This window comes from Nilaparvata lugens, chromosome X (assembly GCF_014356525.2).
Source record: "Nilaparvata lugens isolate BPH chromosome X, ASM1435652v1, whole genome shotgun sequence".
In the NCBI taxonomy this organism is placed as follows: Eukaryota; Metazoa; Arthropoda; class Insecta; order Hemiptera; family Delphacidae; genus Nilaparvata; species Nilaparvata lugens.
Genome location: NC_052518.1, coordinates 69,157,975 through 69,167,189, shown reverse-complemented (window position 1 = coordinate 69,167,189; position 9,215 = coordinate 69,157,975). Strand labels below are relative to the sequence as shown.

At 34.4% G+C, this 9,215-nt stretch overlaps 1 long non-coding RNA gene across 1 annotated transcript; it reads right to left on the bottom strand.

The window, feature by feature from the left end:
- Nucleotides 1-4,889: 4,889 nt before the first annotated feature.
- On the bottom strand, nucleotides 4,890-7,068 carry LOC120354411. The gene is made up of 2 exons (XR_005572996.1): nucleotides 6,377-7,068; nucleotides 4,890-6,193 (listed from the first exon to the last, which is right to left on the bottom strand). It is a non-coding gene; the product is annotated as an uncharacterized LOC120354411 (long non-coding RNA).
- Nucleotides 7,069-9,215: the final 2,147 nt, after the last annotated feature.

The following is a 9,215-nucleotide window of genomic DNA, read 5'->3' as shown; positions in this document are numbered from 1 at the left end:
GGGGCTCAAAGGATATAGGTTCATGTATTCTACATTATGTCATTTCAAATTTCCAAAAATTGGTACCAACAGAGGAGCATAAGCTAATAATCTGGTCCGACAGATGTGCTGGACAAAACAACAATAGAACATTCTCTGTTTATTAATGTATTTAATAAGATTTGACTACTTTACTGAGGTACATCAAAAGTTTTTGATCACAGGTCACAGCTTCCTGCCATGTGATCGTGACTTTGCAACAATCGAGCGCCAAAAAAAGAAATCTAAACCAATGGTTCCAGCAGATTTGAAGTACATGATCGGAGAGTCAAATCTAAAGTCACCGTTTACCATAACAGAGATGGAACAAGAAAATTTCAAAGATTTAGATAATATAACCAAAAAATCTGGTGTGGTGCACTCACACTACTTTCCTTGCCGTTATGAAAATTGATCAACAGACGCTAGTGTTCCCGCGCATCTAAAGTCTATTTTTCTAAGATCTAAGCCAGCTGGTGACAGGACAATAACGCTGGAGACACGAAGTCTCTGCTACCTCTTCATAGTGAATGATTTAATAGAATCAACAGTTGCCAACAGTTTGCATTATTGAACAAACACATTTTCTCGAATTTCGAGCTTATTTTCAATTTTAGGTGGAAATGTCACTGAACATTAATTGTAGAGATTTTTATGCTCAATCTTTTCCACTTGAATTTTTTTGTTTAAATTGTATTTGAAGCCAGATAATTGAGAATTTAAAATCACACTTTGCATTGAAGAGGCGGAGCTCCTGAAATTTTTACAGCTATGGGACTTGTGGCAGTTGATAGAGCTCATCAATGACTATTCTAGGTATAAATTTGATCAAAATCATTGGAGCCGTTTTCGAGAAAATCGCGAAAAACCCTGTTTTTTACAACATTTTAGCTGCCACCTTGTATAATTTGTTCGAAATTGTTCGTGTCGGATCCTTTAGGGGAAGGACCTTAAGTTCCAAATTTCAAGTCATTCCGTTAATTGATAGATGAGATATCGTGTACACAGATGCACATACACTCATACACACACACAGACACACACATACAGACCAATACCCAAAAACCACTTTTTTGGACTCTGGGGGCCTTGAAACGTATAGAAATTTAGAAATTGGGGTACCTTGATTTTTTTTGGAAAGCAATACTTTCCTTACCTATGGTAATAGGGCAAGGAAAGTAAAATCTTTTTCTCACATGCAAAAAGTTCCAAGTTACAAAATATGTATGGTTCAAAATGTGTAAGGATAATATTGGTTCTGTCTGTGCTAGAGAATCACATAATTCATTACGACCATGGAAAATTTTCAATATTTTCAATACTGATGTGGAGTTACCCATTGTATCGACCTTGCCACAGCTTTACTCGAGCCCAATTCCCATAGAGAAAGGGGAAGAAAACAGATCTGCTAAAAATGATGCAATTTCTAGTTAATCCAGAACATGAACTTTTCTATAAAAATTTGCCTACCGTGTGATTGAAAAAGACAGAATCATAATGATCACTCTGATTTGATTATTATTCTTACTGATTATTCTTGTTCATTGCTTTTTATTCAAACTGAACTCTTATTGAAACTCTGATTTGATGATTATTCTTCTCTATGAAGAGTTTTTTCATATTGTTCCAATATCATAATGGCACATTATTGGCTTCAAGTGTTATTCTAATGTGACGCTAAATCACTCTGAATGAATGAAAACCCTTCTATGTAGAATAATAATATTATTAATGATGTTTGATAATATAATATATTACACTATTATATCACATAGTAGGGGTCTGTGTTGTGAAATATTCGTTGCTGAAGAGGATTCTTGTGAAGTGGAAAAATGGCCTATGTTGAAAAATCACTGTTTTCCAATGCTAAAACTTAAAAACGCTCTTCTTTAAAATTCAGAAAACCTAACATAGGCCCTTCTTCCAGACACCTATTCGTCACAGAATCGGGCACCCTCTGCTGATCAAAACACTGCAACTGATGGTCCTCAACTGTTGTACACACTATTTATATGCTTCCCAAGTGGGTAGGGGGTCTTCTGATTCATTTTTATTTATTTCTGATTTATTATTATTAATTGAAAACAATTTTTTTTTCAATTTTATTTTTTTGACCATGACCTTGGTTAGGTTAAACTAGGTTAGGTTAGGTTTAATTTTGCTAGGTTAGGTTGACCTTTGACCTAAGGAGGACCTTTGACCTTTGACCGTTGGTGCGCCATACTTCTTTTTTTTTATACTACTACCTGGGTTATGCAAAAACCTTTACTCCAATTGTGGCACAAACTTTGTTGGTGCTAATAATATACTTCAAACTCTTTTGAAGTCAGAGAAAGCACAGATTGCTGAATTCACTGCTCAGCTTGAGATAACATTTCACTTCAATCCACCTGCAGCTCCTCATCAAGGTGGTCTTTGAGAAGTAGCAATAAAGAGCATAAAACACCATCTCCGTCATGTAGTTGGTGATTACATACTGACTCTGGTGCAATTCATTACTCTCACTACCCAGATTGAAGCCATTTTGAATTCAAGACCGTTCACTCCTCTATCCAACAACACAAGTGATCTCACAGCCCTCACACCAGTCCACTTCTTGATTGGTTCACCTCTGGTTGCTGTTCCTGAGGAAAGTCACCACACCACACTCAATCGCCTCAACCATTGGAAGCTGATTGAAGCCTTCCACCAACGCTTATGGAAACGCTGGCAGCTGGAATACCTCCACACCCTACATCAACGTGTGAAATGGACTAAAGCCACAACCAACCTGCAGATCGGTGATCTAGTTCTGATTCATCAGCCTACACCGTCTCTCACTTGGTCGCTGGCAAGAATTGTTGATGGTTCTCCTGGGAAGGATGGTGCTGTAAGGGTGGTTCACCTGAGGACACAGCCTGGAAGATTAACTAGGCCTGTTCATAAGGTCTACCCTCTACCAATATCTCATTAATTATCTAGCCAAGCTTGGCATATGTATATATATATTTTTATTTGTTAACTTCCAATTTTGTGATATCACTAGGGGTGATAATTGTATACTATTGTTTGTTAATTGAATCCTAGGAGGATTTAAGGCCCCCGGTATGTTAAGTAATAATCATACTGAATTAATAGCTCACTACTTATTTTGTATCAGTTTCATATTTTAGCACCACACACCTGCCAACAATATAATTATTATTTTAATAAGTCATTGTAATCTTCCCATAGTATGCCTGCACGGTGATATCTCTCCCGGGGCTCTAGTCGCATACCTCTGCCCAGGGTAAGCTAGGCCTAGTACGAGTCGCTTGCTTGCCTCTGCTAGATGGAGTCGGTCACACCCTACCTCTTGTAAATGCTTCGTTCAAACCTCTCCCCCAAAGTCGCTACTCAGTATTTTCTTATTTGTTGAAAAAACTCTTTTAGTTAAACCTTGTTATTTTCGTTTACACCTCACGACAAGTGGTACCAGTGAAAGTGTCCAGTGCTCGTGAACTATGCGTATTCTTTCCATGGCCATGGACTCGAATAATTCAGGTAACTCATCGAAAACCATCGAACTTCAACAATGACTAAAGGTATTGTGAACTATGATTATTATTTTATGCTTAATTTTTAATATTCCTTTGTTTTGTTATATCTCTCATTGCTTGAACTGATGTCAAGCTGGTCCTTCGGAAATTTAATTCATAGTTTTACTATTCAAATCATTATACTGTGCTCTGAAAACATTATTCCTTTTTCGTCCTCAAACCCAATAACAAACAACAGATATTCCCACTTTTAATCTTTGTTTATAAGCCATTAGTTTTCCCTTGTTTCGTTTTTTGTCTCTCTCTCACTTCTTGCATGTATTTTAGTTTTTTTGTTTTTGATGCAGCGCTCTTTTGACTTGTTCGACCTTATAGTACCAACCTATATTAGTAATACCTAGATTTCATTTGTTTTATTTTTTACATTTGAAGTTATTGTTGTTCAATTCATGTTTATTTTTTATGTTTAAAAAAATAAAATTTATAAGTTGTTCAAGAAATGAATTTGATTATCTTTCATTTTTCGAGGCTTTTCTAGATAAGAATTCTTTCCCCACACACGGATTGATAGTCTAAGTGGGGAAATATATTTCCTTGATTTGTTTTTATTCAACTATTAATGAATATGTAGGTATATGATTTTTGTGTGGGAATAAATAAATAGAAATTGAAAATATATTGTTCTCGAAGCAGCAAACACTTTGGAAAAACGCAGATTGTCGATGTGTTTGACGTTAGGCCTACCCATTTCAAAACCCTTCTCATACAACATTTTTACACCTTAGCTGAACTTATGTTTTCTGTACTGAATTCTAATATTTTTTGTTCATTTGTTCCCGAAAAAAGCAGAAAAATGCTAGAAAACGCGCAAAAAACCGCCGATTTCGGACAATGTTTGGCATTATTTCAAATCCTTTTTAGTTCAATATCTCTACAACTCAGCTGAATGCTGAACCTCTGTACCAAATTTGAAAAAATTCAATTCATTTATCCTCTGTGGCTCAATTCGAAAATCCTTTCGAAATCCTCCCTCCTAAGACATTATTACACCTTAGCTGAGCCAGTTTACCAAATTCGAACATTTTTGGGCATATCTTTGGATTGTTATCCAAATCAGTTCTTAGTGCGCCTCTAGAAGGGCAACTAAGTTCACTTGCTAAATTTGAACGTAGGCTATTTGGTCCAGTAGATTTTTATTTTCATAATGTTTCAACAGCTACTCGTAGATAAGTAGAAGGCAGAGCCTGCTCGTTGTATAATCTAAATTAGAGCATGTATTATCATATTGGAAAGTCTACAAAAAATTCTGGATTTTGAATTTGTATATTGCATTACAAAAGATAATTATACAGGTGAAAAACGGAACTCAGATAGAACCAACTTTATTAAGTTTATGATACATGAATGAACCAATAAACTCCAAAACTATTGAAATTACAAGCATTACATACTATAACATAGATCTCTAAAAATATATAGTCCAGTCAAATGGTCGTTTTTCAGGAAACAGCCCCGAAAGAATTTTTCTCGACGGTTCTATATGTATTTTGGGGCGCTGAATTTGAATCTGAAATTTTCTGACAAGCCAGAGGGCGGCTTCACCCCCGAAAATGTAGGGTTTTTTTTTATTTTTCCATTTAATCTCGAAAACTTCGAGTTTTTGGAGAAAAATCATTCTCAACAAAATTAAATATAATAAAATTGAGTGGTCGCGCAGGATTCTCCATTTTTGGTTCCGGATCTAAGAATTTTCAAAAAAAGGATATTTTTAAGGGGTTTTCAAAATTATGTAAACCTGCCACTTCTATCCAATACAACTTGGATATTTTTCTAGTAAAGATAAAAAATCACATATCACGTGAAAGAACAATTCATTCTGAACAGGATTCCTAGGAATTTTCGAATTTAGTAGTGGGGGAGAGGGAATACACCCAAAAATAGAAAATCATGTCCTACAGCCAAAATACAAATTTTTCATTAATAATACCTTTTCAAGACCCTCCTAACAAAAAAATACATAATTATTTCGGCTGAAATTATCTCTCAAGGGTTATTTTCTATGAGAATCACCCGTTAGATACATCAAGGATCAAAACTTTAAACATTTATAGCTTTTAACAGAATAATCAGATCTCCTCGTACTACATACAGCTCATTCTTCTCAGCTCGTCAAGGTGGTTCAAAATCATGTATCATAACTGAAATTTGATGAAAAAATAGAAAAATCCTCCTTTAGTGCATTTTAGCTCATATTTGAATACACAGAAAAATGGCCAATTTCTATATTCAAAACTGTGTATCTCGGTAACCCGAAATGATAAAAAATGGTACTTGGTCTTGATTTGAAGAACAGAATCTCCTCTTTCATGTGAGGTAAATGATTTTTGTAAAAATATGATCGTGAAGTAAGATACGTTTGTTTCAAAAAATCAAGAAATTTGCGATATTTTCCTCATTTTCACAGTTTTTCGATAATAAACAGTCATGCAAGATGGATTTAAGGCAACGCAGCTTATAGAGCATGTAATTCTCATTCATTAGAGACCAATCGCAGGTTACTATAATGTATCTTACTCGTTTAAGAGACTCTTGAATAACAGTAAAATCGCAGAAAAAATGAGAAAATGAAAATAATAGTTTTTTCAATTGACTGTAAGCTCACTCTTCTCAGCTCGTCAAGGCGGTTCAAAATCATGTATCATAACTGAAATTTGATGAAAAGATAGAAAATTCATCCTTTAGTGCATTTTAGCCCATATTTAAATACACAGAAAAATGGGCAATTTCTATATTCAAAACTGTGTATCTCGGTAATAATAATTTTTTCAATTGGCTGTAACTTTTGAACGGTATTGAAATCAGAAAAACGATTTATGGGAGCGAAAAGAGGAGAAAATTCTCTACAACCTTGACTACTTCTTGAATTTTTCATCTGAAGTGTTTCACAAGACACGCAACTTTTAATATGCGAGACTGTGAAAATGATTTACATATCACAAATTTCTTGCATATTCAAAGTTGCGTATCTTGTGAAACACTAGTCAAGATTGTAGAGAATTATCTCTTCTTTTCGCTCTTATGGATCGTTTTTCTGATTTCAATAACGTTCAAAAGTTACAGCCAATTGAAAAAATTATTATTACCGAGATACACAGTTTTGAATATAGAAATTGCCCATTTTTCTGTGTATTTAAATATGGGCTAAAATGCACTAAAGGATGAATTTTCTATCTTTTCATCAAATTTCAGTTATGATACATGATTTTGAACCGCCTTGACGAGCTGAGAAGAGTGAGCTGTATGTAGTACGAGGAGATCTGATTATTCTGTCAAAAGCTATAAGTGTTTAAAGTTTTGATCCTTGACGTATCCTTATGACGTACCCCCCCACCATTAGAAATTTCATTGGGAAATACTGAAATTAAATGTTTCTAACGGGTGATTCTCATAGAAAATAACCCTTGTGAGATGATTTCAGCTGAAATAATTATGTATTTTTATGTTAGGAGGGCCTTGAAAAGGTATTATTAATGAAAAATTTGTATTTTGGCTGTAGGACATGATTTTCTATTTTTGGGTGTATTCCCCCTCCCACACTACTAAATTCGAAAATTCCTAGGAATCCTGTTCAGAATGAATTGTTCTTTCACGTGATATGTGATTTTTTATCTATACTAAAAAATATCCAAGTTGTATAGGATAGAAGTGGTAGGTTTGCATAATTTTGAAAACCCCTTGAAAATACCTTTTTTTTGAAAATTCGTAGCTCCGGAACCAAAAATAGAGAATCCTGCGCGACCACTCAATTTTATTATATTTAATTTTGTTGAAAATGATTTTTCTCCAAAAACTCGAAGTTTTCGATATTAAATGGAAAAATTAAAAAAGTCCTAAATTTTTGGGGGTTTTGGGGTGAATCCGCCTCTGGCTTGTCAGAAAATTTCAGATTCGAATTCAGCGCCCCAAAATACATATAGAACTGTCGAGAAAAATTCTTTCGGGCTGTTTCCTGAAAAACTACTATTTGACTGGACTAATAGGATAAACATGTTACTAGAAACTCATGTTACTAGAAAATATATCTCTAAGTAACATAAAATTGTAATGGGGGTGGGCTGACATCGATTACTTTTGAACAGCAATATCAAATCTTCTAGGAATAATAATAATATCAACATGAATATAATATGACTGCGGTAAGACGAATATTGGAAATAATATCAATATTTCTACTGCAGCTGTTTTACACCGATTCCTTAATTTTAATACATACAAATAGAGTATAAAAATGGTTTGCATAGGCTAATGCTTATACATTGAAGGATGCACACAGCAATAGGTTCAACTCGCTAAATCAAGAGCATTTTAGTATACAACACATTACGCACTATAATAGTATTATTTAGACTGCACCCAGACTATGGTTCATAGCGATCATAGATATTGTTGCGTGACATTGAACCATAGACGTAGTCTGAGCTCAAATCCAATTTCAGCATATATGCCATTACATCAAAATAAATTATTACCACTCAGTCGCTAAAATTACTAGAAACACACTTATAATTCTTACAATATTATTAAGGGCAAATAGAAATACCTGTTTCTTGAATACCTGCAAGTAATTGTTGATAAATAATTACATTTTGATTGGATGTTCTGCTAATCGATTTGATTTTTATTGTTTTCCTATTGAATTTAGGATAACTGAGAGTGAGAAACGAAATTCCATATGTTTTGGAATTAACTTCAAGAAACAATTTTGGCTTCTTCAGATAAGATAAGAACCTGAAAGTAATATTGACATCTGATTTCAATAGAAGATTAGTTAATAGTCAAAACTAAAAACAAAACCTCTGATACGGGCAAATTCATAGAGTACAAAACATACATTTTGGTAGCTCAATTGTTACGGATTGGCGCCGCCGCCGCCGCCTCTAGAATTTCCCGAGGCTGTGGCTTCTTGGCAAAAGCAATGGTAGGATGATGCAAGAGGCAAATGGACATTTAGACTCATCCCATGTGCGAGTACTTGGACTCTGAGGGCACATGTTGGTGAAAGGGGGGGTTTACTGATTCAGTTTCTGACTGGTCAAGGTTATTAAAGGTCCTACCTGTTTAGGGTGGGTAAGGGGTACCTTACTGTGGGTATACCTTTACTGCAAATATTGCCCAAAAAAATTCTTTGAGTGCCCTCTTTTTTCTGAAAAATGGAAAGAGTTGTTTAATGCAAACATAGTCCCAGACAATGAGGTGACAGTGATGCTTGCCTCTGCCAACAACTGACAGATGGTTGCAAAGCAAAAATAATGACCACTTTGAAGAAGAAGAAAGAGGATGGATTCCTTCAAGGCTGTGCAAAAAACTAAAAAAACTTTTAATTGATGATATTTTTCAAAGTTTTTGATTTGTATAGGTACTATCAAGCTATCAAAATAAAAAGGTTTTCTCAGGAAAACATTTTCTTCCGATCATTGCTATTTGAGATATGAGCGCCTGAAGTTTAAATTTTTGGGACAGATCATTTAAAATTCGGTAAACATAAATCCATGAAATGTTGAGAATGAATTCTCCATGTTATTCTTGATTAAATAAAACAAAAAATTCTGAAAATATCCAATTTTTTGGACGAAAAATAACTCAACTAATAGTAATTTTCAGTAGTTTGATTTTCTGAAA